This window comes from Ascaphus truei, chromosome 7 (assembly GCF_040206685.1).
Source record: "Ascaphus truei isolate aAscTru1 chromosome 7, aAscTru1.hap1, whole genome shotgun sequence".
NCBI classification, from domain to species: domain Eukaryota; kingdom Metazoa; phylum Chordata; class Amphibia; order Anura; family Ascaphidae; genus Ascaphus; species Ascaphus truei.
The window spans coordinates 87764775-87782421 of NC_134489.1; the positions used below are offsets into that span (position 1 = coordinate 87764775).

A 17647-nucleotide genomic window follows, 5' to 3' on the forward strand; every position below is an offset into this window, starting at 1 on the left:
TCAAATGACACCATGGGTCACGTGACATCACATGACCCCGCAGTGTCATTTGACGCTTCATTGGAGTTAAGGGGGGGGGGCGCGACCGAGGAGGAGAGCTGGAAGGGGGGGCGCGACCGAGGAGTATATACCCGACATTTACTCCATGGTACGCAGCGCCTCCATCTGCCGTAAGCTCCAGATGTATGGAGCGATCTCCTACGGTAGAAATGGTTACCTCTCCCCCCCAGTAAGATCACACACCAGGCAGGAGGTATATTCAACTGGAACCAGCTTTATTCCTGTACACTTCACAGGAACACAGCAGTTCTCTCAAACTCAGGATGGTCCCTGGACCTTCACTACTGGTCAAGGGCAACCTCATCAGTCTTTGTTCTTCCCCAGCCCTCTAGCAGGACCTGGGTAATAGGTAATCACTCACTTCTCCCCTCAGGGAAGAGAACCAGGCCCTGCCAGTGTTCAGCAGGCCGGTGTGATACCTTGTGTCTCTCACGGTAGAGACACACTAAAGAATTTAGGGGTTGCAACTCCCTTAAGTACAGTAGGGGGAAGGTACTAGATCTGAACCCAGGATTGGGCATCAATCAGACCTAATCCTATCTCCTCCCCTGTCACTCTCCCATGCCTTGTGTGGGGAAAACCCATGATTAGCACTGGCACTGCCTATTCTTACCAGGACGTGCATGCCAGTGAGGGCAGAATGGTAGCCATGAACCAACTATGATTACACTATTATCAGTAGCATCTATCATTCACTGGTAATTTACTTATAGATTTAGGTATAACACACAAATCCAACTACTTGTTTTGCATGTTGTCCCCATCTGTCTGAGGTAAGGTTGACTTCAGGAACTTATAGCTATAGAAGGAGCTACTTAATCATCGATAAATTAGGAAGGTAAAAAATATTAATAACAAGTGTGTCATATAAAAATACAACAGTTTATAAGGAATAATAACAAGTGATCAATGTTTCCTTTTGCTTGTAAAATGCTTGTAAAATGTCAGGTACTGGATGCATATAAATGCTATGCAAACATTTGAATCACTGAGTTATTTCTCACAAGCAAATGCTGCTGTTTTTTTTGTTCTTAGTTGAACAGATGGTGGAATTTTAGAGGTTGGGTACATTAAATCAACTTACTCTGCCAATTTATTGTTCACCATAAAATAGTATTTATTTACCAAGGCAAATTTTTTTTTGTGGATAAATCAAGAATGTTTACTCTGAAGCTATTAACATTATTTCACTCTAGATTAAAAAAACAGCAAAGTTTTTCAAAATGTATCAAGTACTTGTCAGTGTATATTCATTTGCCTTGTAAGGATTAGCTATCTAAACATTAGCATTTGTACTGGAGATGCTCATTAAACAATATATAAAGCACTGAGCTATCTCCTCATAAGAAAAATGAGATGTCATGGGTGTTAATTAAAGATCACTGCACAGTCACAACTATTGGCTGTAAGACATTATCACACGTGTCTGTGCAATGACCTAACAATAAGCCCTAGTAAGTAGATTAGCATTTGGGCTGAAGTGAAAAACTTGATATACAGTGTAATTTATAACCCAACACTAACAACAATGACTGAGGGATTTCAGAGGGATCCAAATCAAATGAGTAGCAGGAACCATTGTACTGTGCATATACAGTACATCTATAATGTGACATTAACAAGTATGCACTGGGAATCTTAAACATGTACTGTAGAACTGCAAGTACTAATTTAAATATTCGGTTTAATTTCCAACTATGTAAGAGGTTACATTTGTGTTCTTATGTATGGTTATTAGACAGGTAATGTAATTACAGCTTTGTAAATGCAGCAACAACCATAACCAAAGACAAGTTAACCTAAACCAACTTGGAATAGATGATAAAGATATATTAAATAATGACGAGCTGGCCACTGAGGTCTACTCTCTCCAAACGTAAAGGGAGCGTGGTAGATACCATATGAATAGAAAGGGAAATTTACATAGTGCAAAATTGCTAAATTTATGTTAAATGTGTGAACAAAAACATCTCCAAAATTCCTACTCACAATGGAGCAATCAATCAAAGCATTATCCCAATCAGTGGCAGATATCCCTGTCTTGGGTAAGATGTCAGGTGGTTCCAGTGAATCTCAGGATAGGAGTGAATTGGCTTCCATTGAGGATTCCCTCTGATGATGTGCGTACCTCCTGCTGATGTACTGATGGATGCTCCGCTGGGCTCCGTTCGCAGAGTTGACCTGCACTCCTTCCGGTCATTGTGCACTGAGCTTGTACGAATAGCTGCCAGGCTCTAAACCACCACTGGTCAGTCCTAAGATCCCTCAGGATGTCGCAATACACTGAGGTCTACTACAGGCCTAATATATTCCAAACACTAGACTAACTAATGACCATTGCTTGCCAATGTTTTACAAACACCTAAAGCAAACAAGGGGTTAGACCCCACCTCCCTCCCTGTGGAGAACCTTATCCCAGTGTCCGGTGTATTGTCCCCCATTACCCATCCCCAGTACCTCCTCAAGACACGTAACAACCCCGTATATATGGTCTTGGATATTCAACCCTCGACCACATTCTGATGGGCAGGGGGTTCAAATTGCCCTGAATGCCATATTTTATTGTATTTTATCCAAATGCACCCCGCCCTGATGCAGAAGAATCACGCAGCATTTAAATTTTACAGCTGAACCCCGTTATAACGCGGTGCTCGGGGTCCACAGATTGAGACCGCGATATAACCGGGATTGCGGGGGGGAAATGGCCGCCGCGATCAGTGGTTCCACGAGGACTTACCCGGCAACTGCAGCTCTGTCCTCTCCCTGCTCTGTCAGCTTCCAGAGAGCGGCACGGGGGAGGGTGAGGGGGACAGAGAGAATATATAGCAGGGTATGTTATACATGATGTATCTCCATACAGTGACGCAGTATCACCGGCGGTTTATTTTCCAGGTGTCCCTGCAGCTCCCTCCTGAGAATAACTTTGCTCAGCTGGTACAGAGCAGAGCCACGGGTAGGACCAGCCTTAAAGTGACAGTGTGCTCCGTGTCTGTGGGACAGTTTCAGGGGAATATCACAGAACTCAGTGACTAAGTACAGATCTTGGTAAGCAAGAGGCGCGTGTGTGTGTGTTTTGGAGAGGGCGGCTCTGCAGGTTAAACACTGAGTAAGGGAGCTGCTGCTTACTGATCTCCTCCCTCAGATCACTTCAAGTTTGCTTAGGGAGGAGCTTTACATTCCGGAAACCCCCAGATCCCTCACTCTTCATTGATGGGAAAGCACTGGGGCTCTGATAGCCGCTGGACATGTTCAATAGGATCTCCTGAAGAACACATTCCAGCAGATCCGTGAGTAAGGTGCTTGCTTGGTGTGACGGATCCTCTACTCTTTGTATTCCCAAAAAAATCACTTTAATGTTTAGACTCAGAGTTCATTATTTTTTTGATCTGCAGTGTTAAAGGTTCCAAAGTTTGGGTTTCAACATTTGCCTATTGATTAGTTTTTCAAATTCAAAGAACTGTAAAATCACTTGAATCTATGTCACTGATCATCAGTAGAGCAGACAGAGCAATTTCACAGCTTAATGATCTGTATCAACGAAAACTCTGATAGAAATCCACACTCACATGTACAAGATTCATCACATAACTAAGAATACTTTTATATGCAGGGGGTTAACGGTCTACAATTAATGAATGGTGTGTGTGTGTGTGTGTGCGTGACTGTCTCCGTGTGTCTGTCTCCATGTGTGTCCGTTAGCAATAAAGTTTGGAATAGAAAAAAAAAATAAAAAAAAAAAATTTAAAAACATGTTTTAAACCGGGAGCCACACTCAGACCACGTTATAAGCAGAGCGCGTTGAGCTGTATTTGTTTTAAAAAGTAAACTTTATATGACAGTTTAAAGTGACCCAATCCAGGATTTCTCTGTCTTCATTCAGAAAGCTTAAGTTATATCTGGGTGTATTACTGGTTAGTTACTGTAATTACATGAGAAGATAATGATGCGTCAACATCTGTGTAATGCTACTTTTGGACCCATCACTCTTTTTTCATTCAAAAGCAAACTAAGCAAAATTAAAATGTATTAAATGTAATATTTCGAAAAAGTCTGCAAACTGTTGTCTATGACGTGTAATATATCTCTTCCAGACAAATTTTGGATAGCGATATTATATATTGCATTGCAAAGTTTGAAAGCTTATGCCAATTTTTTTTTGGTGCTACTCTAGCATGAGGTCTATTTTGGATATCTGTGCTCTACCAAACTGTGGGTGTGGTGTACACTAGATGTGCTCTGCTTCAGCTGGAGGAGCTTTGAGCACATGAGATGGCCCCTACACTAAGCCCTTACCCTAAAACCCCCTACCCTAATTCCTTACCCTAAACCCTTACCCTATAGTCCTCTACACTAAGCCCCTACCCTAAAATCCTCTACCCTAATACCTTACCCTAAACCCCTCTAAACTAAGACCCGACCCTAAAAACCCATACTCTAAAACCCCTATCCTACGCCCTTACCCTAAAACCCCTACCCTAAAAAAATTCCTGCCCTTACCTTAAACACCCCTACCCTATAATAATTTTGTTTTAATATTTTAGTTTCCTGGTAGACCTCAGGCTATAGTGTAAATTTTCCGGTACACCTCACGCTATAGTAGCACCAAATAACATTGGGTCCGTAGGTAACAACCCACCCTTGGCAATGAAAAGGTGATTCTGGATATATATTCTTGTTGGCAAAGATAAAATATTCATGTCTGTACTTCTTTGCTTGTGCACTTTCAGAAAAGATACACTGTAGCGAGGGTATTGTTTATGCTATAGGGGTGTTTTGTTTGGCCATGGATGTCAAAATCTGAAGTTAGTGTAATATTATGAGGATAAGATCAAGAACACTGTTTTCATAATTCATAATAGATTTTGTTTTGGGGGTATGGGGTTGGAAGGGGTAAAACATTACCTCTGTCTAAATTCTGTGTGGTGTATACCTTCAGAAAATACACTTACTTTCATGGGAGTATTATTATGCTAGAGGGCTGTTTTACACTGCCAATTATGGTGTGCACATTTTGCGCTCAGCTTTGCCAAAATTCAGGTGTAAAGAGCCTAACACATTTTTACTAATTTGGGGCCTTTATCAGCCAAAACTGTTTATAACCCTTTTTAGTATCGGTGTACTCAGGGGACACAGAGAGATAACATTTAGTATTCCTTTGCATGATTACAGTAAGCTGGTATGAGAAATGAATTATTTTATGCAATGTTTGAAATTAGTAGTCTTTATATATTTCCTCATAAATGTACAATAAAGATTCCCAAAAGTATGTAAACTTATACATATGTAGTATCGTGTAATCAGGAGACACAGGACAATAATATTTAGCATTCATTGTAATGAATTCTGGAATAATAATACAAAATAAGTACATTTCTTATTTATTTTTTCATATTTATGACATATTTTGGCAACATGATATGCAATCCACCTGAGACAGAAAGCAATAACAAAGCTTCATTTGCGCTGAAAAAAATACTCCAATATTGTTTTCATAGGTACAAAGTTGCTCACATTAACCATACTTACACAAATGAATAGCACATTTTGGAAAATGTGTTTGTGCTGGTAGGTGGCTACCCTTGGCAGTAAAAAGGTTACGGTCTTCATAATTCACGTCTAACAAGTCCTAAGCACATTGTAGAGTTATGCAATTTTCCCGATTAAATTAGCAATTACAAGTACATTTCAACAACCTTATCATATAACGCTCTACTTTGGCAATACTGGATAAAGACTTACAGTACATCATGAATCATCAATGTACTTCTATTTACAATCTTAAAACCTCTTATTCTTTATGCAGTGAATGATTACAAGATTTAAAAAATAAAAAAACACTGTAAATGATCTCACGTTGAGATAACTACATGTATTACATTTTCTGCTTCAAACACTGAAAAAAAGCCGGCAGCCTTTTCCCTCCAATTAATAATTCACTACTGGTAAATGTACTTAGTTATATTCACTTGAGAAAAATAGATAATAAATGCAATCTTCGTTGAAGTGATGTGCTTAGGAAGGTAAGTGTGTTAGTGCTTAGTAATATGTTCTCCAGGCTCTGCAGCAATCTTCAAATAACTATGTACACTTTTCTTTGACTTCCTGCTTAATATCTTCCTGGGGCAATTATCCAAGTAAGTTCTTTAATGTGGAAGAGGTGTGCAGGGCTGAAGTACAGTAGCAATGCATTGTAGGCACTTCAGAAGTGAAAGAGTTAACACTATGCATGCATTTTTGTGAACAGCAGATTACCTCAAGTCTATAAGGACTTCTGCTGCTGTCACACCATCAAGACGTCTATTGCTGCCCCAACGATGTCGCCACAGTCCTCTTCACCCTCCACAGCGGTCTTCCTCACCTTCCGATGCCGGCTGCAGGTGTCATGCTACCCGGCTGGGTAACGGTACCCGGCCTGCAAATTGGACCATATACCCGGGTACCCGACAATCCTCAGGACTCGTACAACACTAGTGGTCACTGTCACATATTATATGATAAATCACATACAATTTTCACTATTTATGTGTTATACATTTATATTTAAATGTTATAAATAAATAAATATTATTTGTTTCCACATTTTTCACACTGTGGCTTTCGGTTTACCATTTACACTATATATATATATATATATATATATATATATATATCTATATATATATATATATATATATATATAATGTATCACAATTGCAATTGTCGCTGCAGTGGGATTGCACCAGCCAGTCATTCCTTTCTCTGTGCCTGATTTTTACTTCTAGAATGTAAGTGCGCAATTGTTGTCCAGTTTTTTAATAAAATTGTTATTTTTACTACATTTACGCACTATGGAGTGTGCGCTCTTCCTTTTTGTTTTATAGATTCGCGTTCGGATGAGGCTGATTCGTTGAGGAGCTGCCGCCCCTTTCCCAGTTGATTGCACTTCTCATTTTTTGCTTCAATCCTGAACTTCACCTTGGGGATTTTGGACACTTTATTTCCATCTCGCAAGTACATTTGTTGCAAAGTGGGATTTACACAGTATCTCTTATTACATTATTTCTCTCTCTCTCTCTCTCTCTCTCTCTCTCTCTCTCCCTCTCCCTCTCCCTCTCCCTCTCCCTCTCCCTCTCCTCTCCCTCTCCCCTCTCCCTCTCCCTCTCTCTCTCTCTCTCTCTCTCTCTCTCTCTCTCTCTCTCTCTCTCTCTCTCTCTCTCTCTCTCTCTCTCTCTCTCTCTCTCTCTCTCTCTATGAGTGCCTGCGTGTGTGTATGTGTATGAGTGCCTGCGTGTGTGTTGCTTTTAATTAAAAACCATCAGCAGCCCGAGCCCGTGGAGGGAGGGAGGGGGGGAGTAGCGGGTCCCTCCGCTCAAGCCACGCCCCCCCTCCCGCTCAAGCCTCCCACTCCCGCCCACCTCCCGCTCCCTACAGACCGCATATCGCGGTCTGTGTATGTCAGCGCCCCGCCTGTCTGCATTGCGGGAGCGCTGACGGAGGGAGCGGGGCCTTAGCCTTATAGAGAGGGTGCTAGTCAGATATGGAGGGGAAGGGCATTCCAGAGGTGTGGGGCAGTGAGTGAGAGAGCTTTTTTGATGGGAAAGTTCTTTAGATACAAAAAGGGTAGACAGAAGACATCCTTGAGCAGAATGCAAGAGTCAGAATGGTGTATAGTGAGAAATTAGGGCTGGATGTAAGGAGGGACAGAAGAGTGTATAGAATTAAAGATGAGGAGGAAAATTGTGTGTGATTCAGGATTTCATAAAAAGCCAGGAGAGGGATTTCAGCAGGAGAGACGCTGAGAGATTTAGGAGAAAGTAACGTAATTCTGGCAGCAGCATTTAGGATAGATTGTAGGGGAGACAATCTATATACACACATTATCCACTCCTTAATAACTCTAACAACTTTTTCCCCCCTCTTTTTTTTGTAAATTTCTCTCTCTAAACAAGCAAAATCAAGCAGGCTATTTATCCAATTATCAGAGTTTGGTATACTATTTGTTTTCCATTTTTGCAGCAGTAGTTTCTTAGCAACGGTGATTACTTGGGGAATTCATAGCTTATTTGATTTATTAGTTTAAATACTGTTGTCACAATAACCTAATGTACAAAATGTTGGGTCTGTTTCTAGTTCACAACTAAGGTCAGGATCACAGTAAATGTGTTAGGTCCCCTGATGACATTTATCATTAGTTGCATTTATCATTTTTCACTCAACTACTGTTGTTTTTATGGAAACAAAAGAAAACAGCGCACAACGCCAAATAGTGAAGCAAATTCAACAATATATTATAGAATTAAAAAGGGGGTAATATATCTGCGTACATGAAAAAAGTTGGTAAAAGGCATGTAGTGTGTATCACACTGTTTACCACTCGGCAGCTGTTAGCTGTAGATTCAGGTGCTTGCTTCCCTCTGCTGCTGCAGCTCAGTTGATTCTGGGGCAGGACGTCAGTCTTTTCACTCCCAAGGGGATTTCCCTTCATGCAGCCAGGTTCAGCAGCTGGTACTGGGGCTCGGTGAAATCGCTCCTGCTTCCTGGCCGATATGAAGCTGCTCCTGTACCTCGGCAGGTGTATCCTCTGCACAGAGGTTAAAATGCAGCTTGCTGGGGTGCCCTCAGCGTGCCACGATGCAGCCGTGGTGGATTCAATAGGGAAGTTTGAACAGTCTTACAAAGTCTCTCACAAGTGTCCAAAACAGCACACAGGATGAAATAAAAACAGGACAGGCCAATACATAGACCCCTTGGGAGTGAAAAGACTGACGTCCTGCCCCAGAATCAACTGAGCTGCAGCAGCAGAGGGAAGCAAGCACCTGAATCTACAGCTAACAGCTGCCGAGTGGTAAACAGTGTGATACACACTACATGCCTTTTACCAACTTTTTTCATGTACGCAGATATATTACCCCCTTTTTAATTCTATAATATATTGTTGAATTTGCTTCACTATTTGGCGTTGTGCGCTGTTTTCTTTTGTTTCCATTCTCTTAGTGTGTGTGGGGTGCTGAGCCACCCCTGCGTTTACAGCTGCAGACGCCATTATCCCCAACACGGTTATGTGGCACTTATTATTTAATGTTTAATTATCTCACTGTGGGAGTTGTGGTTTAATTTAAAAAAATAAAAATAAATTTGATGGTATAGTCACTGCACTGTATATATTTATACATTTAAACTTTATAGGTAGTTAGGTAGTAGCGCACAGTTTTGTTTTTTGTGTTTACTGTTGTTTTTATGTCTGCAAAACTTCTGAGCGTTTTGAAAACTCCAGCCCTAAAATAAATTGTCTACAACTTTTAGTGGCTACAGCTTTTATTCAACCTATACTGTAGTATAACAATATACTTTAACAGTAAACATCCCTTTGTGACCAACCAAACCAGATCTCTTATGTTCTACTCTTAATTAAGAACCTTAGATTCATCATAACATTATACAATTCTTTTTTCTTGAATCTCCTAGATTTTAAATTCATGTTTGTTAATTTCTATTTTCATTTGATGGGCTTAGTACAGTGATTTTCAACCAGGGTTGGCACCCCTCAGGGGTTCCACGACCGCCGTGGGGGGGGGGAGGGTGGAGAGCTGGGACAATTCTCCCAGTTGTCCCAGGCCTGGCGACGGCAGAAAGAGGGGGAGGGGGGAGAAAAGAGAGGGGAGAAAGACACGAGAGGCAGGGGAGGAAAGGGGAGACAGGGGGGACACGAGAGACAGGGGGAGACGATAGATGTTGTGAAGAGAGATGGGGGAGAGGGTTGGTGTTCCCCAGAATTTTCCAATCTAATTCTAGGGTTCCTTAACCAAAAAAAGATTGGAAACCACTGATTTAGTAAATTATTAATATTGTTTCTTTATAAAGTGTCAACATATTGCGCAGTGTGGTACAATGCTAGACAAAGAAAAGTCATGGATAACCAATTCATTCATGTCCCATAACATATGATATTGCATTTAGAAACAAAAATAATAATTTTCTTAGGAGAAACACATTCAGATTGGGATTATCTCAATCAGTGCCATAATTGTCAGTATATTTTTTTGTGACAATGCCTTGTAAACCATGGAGGACTTGAAATTCCTAAAATAGAAATGCCGTCTTCTTGAAAATAAAATAAGTGGTTGGGTAAGGTGGAGAGTTATCTGCTTCAGTATTTGAATCGATCCTCCAACCTAAATGATTTTGGGTTTCATTGTTCAATTTGCAGGTTTCTTCTTTCCCTGCAGACCAGAATTCTGCAGAATTACTAGCACATAGGCCAGTGCCAAAACCCTTTCCCAAGGGTGCCACAGCCCCAGGCGGAAACACCCTGCCGGCTGCTCAGCTGTAACATCCCACGATGTCGCCCAAAAACAAATACATTGCCGCCGCCGCCGCGTGCGCTTATAGTAAGCGCGATGGCGACAATGCGACGGAGCGATGTTGCGTCGCGAATTTTGGTAGCTGGCAATATTTGATTTTTCAAGGGCTGTTGCCTCATGTGACAGCCCCTGAACTAATCAGATGCCAGTACGCCCGCGACACCGCCGCAAAGCGAAATATAACTTTCGCTAGCGGCGACGGGTGACGTCACCTGTCCCGTCGCCCGTCGCGAGCACTATACACGCGGCCTAACACTGACTTTGTAAAGGATAAACTAAGTATGAATGCCACTGTTCTTACCGCTAAGTTACAGTACCACTTCAACTTACTACTCAACCATACCTTCATTTGAAGAAGTATATATCCCTATAGCACTACAGATAGAGTGACCATACAGTATGTCACAGTTCATCCAGGATTTTTAGTAAATGTTCCTGTGCACTGACAATTTTCTCAAATGTCCCTGTTTTTAGCTTTTCCCTGTTTGGATGGCAGGAGGGATAGAATATAGGGTGAGAGAGAATGGGGAGGAGGGAGTGAGAATGGGTGGGAAGGACGGAGAAAGAATGGGGGAAGAGGGAGAGAAAGAATGGGGGGAGGGAGAGGGAGTGGAGAGTTTGTGTTATTTTAGGGAACTGAAGTTAAATAATACAGCATAAAAGGGACACTTAAATGAAATCACTTAAAAATAAATATTATAATGGTATTTGTCTGTTTTATAAATCATTCCTTAATGTGTCCTGGTTTCTATTTTTGACATTTTGACAATCTGGTCACCATGACTACAGAGGTTACATTTTTTGTGTTTGAAAAATATGAATTTACAATGCAACCGTTTCTTTCTTATTCTACATCCTATTTATTTAAAAAATACAAAAGTAGTAAAAAATCATTTTAATATTCTAACAAATACTGTATATCCAAAGAAAAGATACTCAACTTCATTGTTTTTGACCTACCTTTTCCAATTTATGTATAATAATTTATGGCAAAGTTTGACACATTTCTAATATGGATTTTGCTAAGTATTTTACAAAATGTTTTATAATGAATATCACATGCAAACTTTCTGTAGTTCTTGCATTGTATTTTGTTGCCTTTGGTGTTTTGAACTTACTGATGCTTAATATATCCAAAGATTAGAAAGAGATGCTCCAGGCTCATTTTATCATAGACATGGCCAACCCAAGTTTATTACAGACTTGCAAAATACACAGTGTTTAAAACAATTACACGAAAAACTTGAAAGAAACACACGGCCTTTAATTTCCCAGATGAAGCCTTAGAATGTGACCAAACTGCTCCGTAAATCTGACTAGTTGTGAAAGATGTCCTTAATGAACCAAATCAAAGATACTCATGTTTATCCTTTGGCATTTCGTTAAGATGAGAGCTCCAGAGGCTAATTCTGCTTTGACAGCTTTGTTGGCAAGCAACTAAATTAAGTGAAGTACTCCAACTGTTTTCCTAAAGATTGTGAAATACATTCTTGCTGTGCTATTAAAAAGCATGATGACTTTTATTAGTGTTCGGACACCTTCTTTAAGGGCCGTGCCCCCAATGTTCACAAGCCTGGCTAGTTAAATCAGTCAAATGTACCGAAAAAATAAATATGTACTGGCTCTGACATGCAGTAACACAGTTGTTCAAAAAATATATTACAATTGCTTTTCAGCTCAGCTTATAATATATAATACATTACATGTTTATAAACTGTGCTCAAAATATCAAGCCACTCCAGACATGAATACCCGCAAGTACTGTAATTGTTCCCTGATGAATTACCCGAGAATATACTATTGAAGGCATTCTGGATTCTGCTAGCTGAAAGAATGCAATTACACTCACTGAAAGGTTTGGCGGTATCATTTTATCACAGGCATAACCGTTCCTTGATGCTCATCCTAATAAATTCTACTTAGTAAAGCATGTTAAATAAATGATGTGATGAGATGATTGTGTCCCATTTTGAATTTGATGATGGAATTAGAAAAAAAAATTGTATGCTCAAGGTGAATATTGGGATTTAAAGTGGTCACTGGCTGATGCAGTATATTGTGAACAGCATTGTTCTCTTGGAACATCTTCTTACATAATATTAACAATGATAAGTATATGTACTGGGTCTACAGTAGATGTGCAATAGAATGTTTAAATTCAGTACATTAAAAAAAAGTAATTACCAAACCAAAACTTTTCCTTTAAATAAAAAAGTTTTGCTTTTTTTGCACTAAAAGCATCTAAATCAAAACTAAACTCTTCCCTACACCCAGGGCAAACCGTTTTCTAGTCACACGTTTGCATGCAGGCTATTTTTTAGTAATACTAGTGTAACCCCTCTTTAGGATTACTATGACCTTAAGGGGTTAACTTTGTGGGCCCACACAGTGTAGCGCCCCTTCCCCATTATATGGTGCTGGGTGACTAGGCACAATCATAGCCCCACCCTCTTCTGCCCAGTGAAAGTGATATCATCACAGGATATATATATATATATATATATATATATATATATATACACATACATACATGTATGTATGTATGTATGTATGTATGTATATATATATATAGTTCTAGAAGGTCAGGTTCCAGGGAGGTGACAAGTGGAGGAGCCTCAAGTGTACATATGTGTAAATTGACACAGGCACGGACCATATATAAGGAGGGAGTATATTATAGAGGGTGAATTCAGTAACAAGTAGCAGCACCACCCTAGGGGCATTGAGTGAGGATGTACAGGTGTACCCTAGGGAAGCAACACTTGATAAGAACCCATTGAAGATTACACTGCTTTGTAAAAACAGTGGCGAGAAAAAGTTTGATGGTGATAATTATGGAAATTCTATAGTTTTTCCATGATAACCTTCTTGAATCAAAACCAGTCTTTTCTTAAATATCAAATAGCGTTTATATTGACCAATTCCATGTCTTTTGAAACAAAATAATGTATGAATTAGGCAAACAATGAGTAATTAAGGGTCAGGGTATAGTATGTGCAAAAAATAAGTGAAACTCTGGTTTTATCAGCTAAATTAAAGGGGATAATTAAAATCAGGTCTTTAAATAATTGGGTAGATCTTCAGGGGTGAGTTTGGGAGGCCCTACCCTATATAAAGAGCAGAGACTTTGTGAGTTTGGTCTTCACCATACAGGTGTGTGGAAACACCTCATGCCACGATCAAAAGAAATCTCTGAGGACCTCAGAAAATGAGTTATTGATGCTCAACTGTCTAGAAAGGGTTACAAAACCATTTCATCGAGTTGGGACTCCACCGATCCACTGTCAGACAGATTTGTTCTCCTTTTAGCTGAGTTCCATTTTTTCGTCGTTCTCTGTAATAACATTTTAGATTTGAAATATGTGAAAATCCTAAGGGGTTCATAAACTTTTTCTTGCCACTGTAGATGATTTCAAATAAAAGGAGAATGTTTGTACCATAAATATTTGTGGCGCCTATCATTGCTTACCAATGCCCAGCCGAGACCTGATGAAGGTATCCACAAATGAGCACTGCCATGTACAGTATACAAAGACTATTGATGTCAACTCTTTAAAATCTGGGCAAAGATGGTTACACTAAAGCAAATTTACTTAATACTATTAAGAACATTATTATGTTATTCCTCTACTTTTTTAGTATTGCACTTGTTCATAGCCACATGCCTGATATGACTGCTGGCTAATATTAGCCATAGAGGGCTAACATGATTTACAAAGATAGCACTAGCCATAATGCATCTTCCCTCACACTGTAAGATCCATGCAAAAACCAAACTATACTGAGACAACATGACATACCTGTAGCTATCTCTCTTTTATCATGTCTCGCTTGGACAAAGCTCATGCATTCTATTTTTATCCAAGACATTTCCATACAAAGAAGCAAGGACGTAGCACCAATAGGAAAGTGCTGAATATCAAGGTCTTGTAAGAAGAGCTTGCTGAGGCAAGTGCATAGTTTGTTCTGCAGTGTGTTTACAAATGATGTGCCAGAAAGTGAATAAAGAATTATTGTCGTATCCGAGTCATGAAAGTGCTCGCAGTCACAAATTGTGTAATGAGTCAAGAGAAACAGTAAACTAGTCTTTTCTTTTGGTTTTACTAGAATGGGAATGGATGATGTTCAAATGCACAACCAACCAGGTGCAATAGCTTTTACTACAGTGTAGCTATTTATTTCTATTTAGTATTCTATTAAAGCAGCAGTCCAAGCTGCCGTTATATTTATTTTATTTTTTCCCCATTAATATGTGCATCAATACAATCTACACAATAAGTAATTAGCTAAGTTGCTGATCGATCTGTTCTCCTGTGATCAATCAACGAAGATTCGGCTCGAGGGTTCACTGAATGGCTCACCACAGATGCAAAGATCTTGTGACCAGGCTGACACTATATACTATTGGTGTACTGCTAGAGAGAGGGCAGGGCTCAAAAAGGGGTGTGCCAGAGCCTGTTTCAGAAGAGGAAGGGGATGTGACTTTGTAAATGGTTGATATAAAAACAAAAAATGCTTGCTACATTATAATACATTAAAAATGTCATTCAGAGTTGTTGGGGTTTTTTTGTTTTGTTTTTTCAAAATGCTACAAGTATTTTCTTATAGTACAGAACTGATTTGTTTTTTTTTGTTTTTTTAAACACTAGTAGGATATTGCTTGGTCTGCCGCTTTAAAGTAAACATTGCTTTGCAATACAAGCAGTTATCCTGCTTTATTTGATGCTATAAACTTTAGAAAGTCATGTCAAGAATCCACAAGTTTGTGTTTTTATGTTCGTCATCAATCCCTTTCCATTTATTTTCTAAGATATTTATTTGTACAGCAGGGCCCCGGGCATACGGCGGGTTCCATTCTAAGGGCCCGCCGTTTAGTGAAAATCGTCGGAAAGCAGAACCGGCGATTTTCAGTTGTGCGCATGCGCAAACCGGCATTTTCCCCCTTGAGCGCATACGCAAACCGGCATTTTCCCCCTTGAGCTCATGCGCAAACCGGCATTTTTCCCTCTTGTGCACATGCGCAAACCATTCTGCGCGCGCAACCTACGTTCTGCGCATGTGCGCTGGCGGAAACAGCCCGTTCTGGCCTGCGTGACCTCTGGGCAGACAAGGCGGCCCCCTTCTCTGTGCCTCCGTATCAGCGGGGTGCCGAGGAGAAGGGCGCCGAGAAGCTGGGCCTTGCTGTACTTACAGTACGACACTGACGGAGCGTGCCTGTGACACTGAACGTGCGCGTCGGCTGCTCACGTGCTGATGTCATCAGTCAGCACGTGTCTATCTGGTGAACAGCACACACTGTTGCCTGCCATCTGCTACAGTGTTTCCCTGTTCGGCTGCATGTCTGCCTACAGATCCAGACAGGTTGCTATCAACTGTTATCAGCATCTTTGTTAAACAGCATATATTCATAGCTTCTTGGCACAAGGGTGCAATGATACACAGTATAGGAAGCTCCGCTGCCCCTACCCTTGACCTGTTAGGATTTATTCCTTGCTGGTTGCTAATTATATGAATTTCTAGATTCACCAGAAACATTGATATCTAACACAGTGATCACCATTACCCCTACCTCAGATTTATTATCTATTGATAGATTCTACTAACCAGGGTATCTAGGACAGGGATCTATTTACCCTTACCCCTGATTGATTAGGATGGTAACTAGGGTATTTAGTACAGGGATCTCTTAACCCCTACCTCTGATGTATTAAGATGTGATTTTCTGCTTGGCTGCTAAACAGCAATATATGTAATTTTTGGTCCTACAGGATATTTAACTTAGGGTCATCATTACCCCTATCCCTAATTAACTGGGACTAACTACCTTTTTGACTGCCAAACAGTGCTAAGCCAATATTCCACACCATAGGCAGTCAGTGACTCTCACCCATCATTAGTTAATACAGAGAATCCACAAGGTACTAACACTGCTTGTGGAGGTGCTGCTTCGTCTGATAGACTATCCGAAAGGGTTCTTTTATATTATAGTTTTTAAATGTCTATATATTTGTCCATATCTGCAATATTACTGCGCAATTGCTTTTGTCTTGTAACCTACTAGTGATATTTCTTTTAAAGTATATTTAATAAAAGTTTATATATAAGTTCACACATTTTATCATGAAGTAGCACTGCTTCCCCTCGCACTAATTATCAATTCATCACGCAGCATTTCTGCTTTCACTCATTTTTGCTGGAATACTCCCTCAATGGTTTACCATACAAACCATTACAACTGTGTCCCTCTGATTAGTAGTTGTGCACTGATTAAGGGGCGTTGTTCTCTCCTTCCCCCCCTGGGGACTCCCTTCTATACTTGCAGTACTGTGTTACATCATCCATAATAAAATAGAGAATAAGCCATATTAAGACATCCTGCAGTAGGATACTGTTGGAGTCATATTTCTCCACATAATACATTCTATTTTGTAGTTTGATTTCTTTTTAAAGTCTAATGTTCTCAAAACAATGTTGCTCTAAAGTGAATTTATTTCAATTCAATTTTTTTTTTTTTTTTTTTTTTTTTTTTTAGAAAAGAACATATGCCAGCTGTTATGAATCTAATTTATAACTTCAAACAACACCTCGGTTCTTCAGTCCATATGGCAGCCTCAGCAGGGTTAATTATAATTCACCCTCACAGCTGACTGAGATATGTCACTTTGCTCCCCATGAAACAGCAACTAAGCCAATGGGTAGAAAACAAATAATTGTATATGTGTGATGCAATTATAGGTGCAGTGCATCTCTTATACTTACATTTGGAATGCATCTCAGTTGTTTTATTGCAATGAACACAATGTACACGGTCATTTCATAACTAATTAACTGTAGGCTGATCTATGCCATTTTGTCCTGATTTAAAATTGCTGTTAGGCAGAGAACAGTAATAAAACAACTGTTGTGATTAATACGTTTAAATAAAAATGCATCTTATTCAGCCACTTTAACAAAAGAGAGAGCAAAAATAACATTTCAGAAGCCTGAAAAGGCAATTAGAAATATATTCATAGCAAAAATGCTGCGTCAGTGTGAGTGGAACCTGAAAGTTATAACTTAATATAATTAAATATATTTTGTGACTGTTTAACACCTTGCAACATGGGATAATTGCATTTTCGTTAAAGTTACTTGACTTACCCATGCCTAGAACCGGTCCTCCCCTCCAATTTTGATTAACCACACCACACAACTTCTTGGAAAGATAAACCAGTCACAATTTTATTAAAAACACAAAGATATTAATA

At 39.8% G+C, this 17647-nt stretch overlaps 1 long non-coding RNA gene across 1 annotated transcript in view; it reads left to right on the forward strand.

Annotated features, from left to right (window-relative positions):
- LOC142498566 (uncharacterized) overlaps nucleotides 1-17311 on the forward strand; it is a 198355-nt gene extending 181044 nt beyond the window's left edge. Inside the window, exon 4 of the long non-coding RNA XR_012802479.1 lies at nucleotides 16933-17311. This is a non-coding gene — a long non-coding RNA (uncharacterized LOC142498566). The remainder of the gene's footprint in view (nucleotides 1-16932) is intronic.
- Nucleotides 17312-17647: the final 336 nt, after the last annotated feature.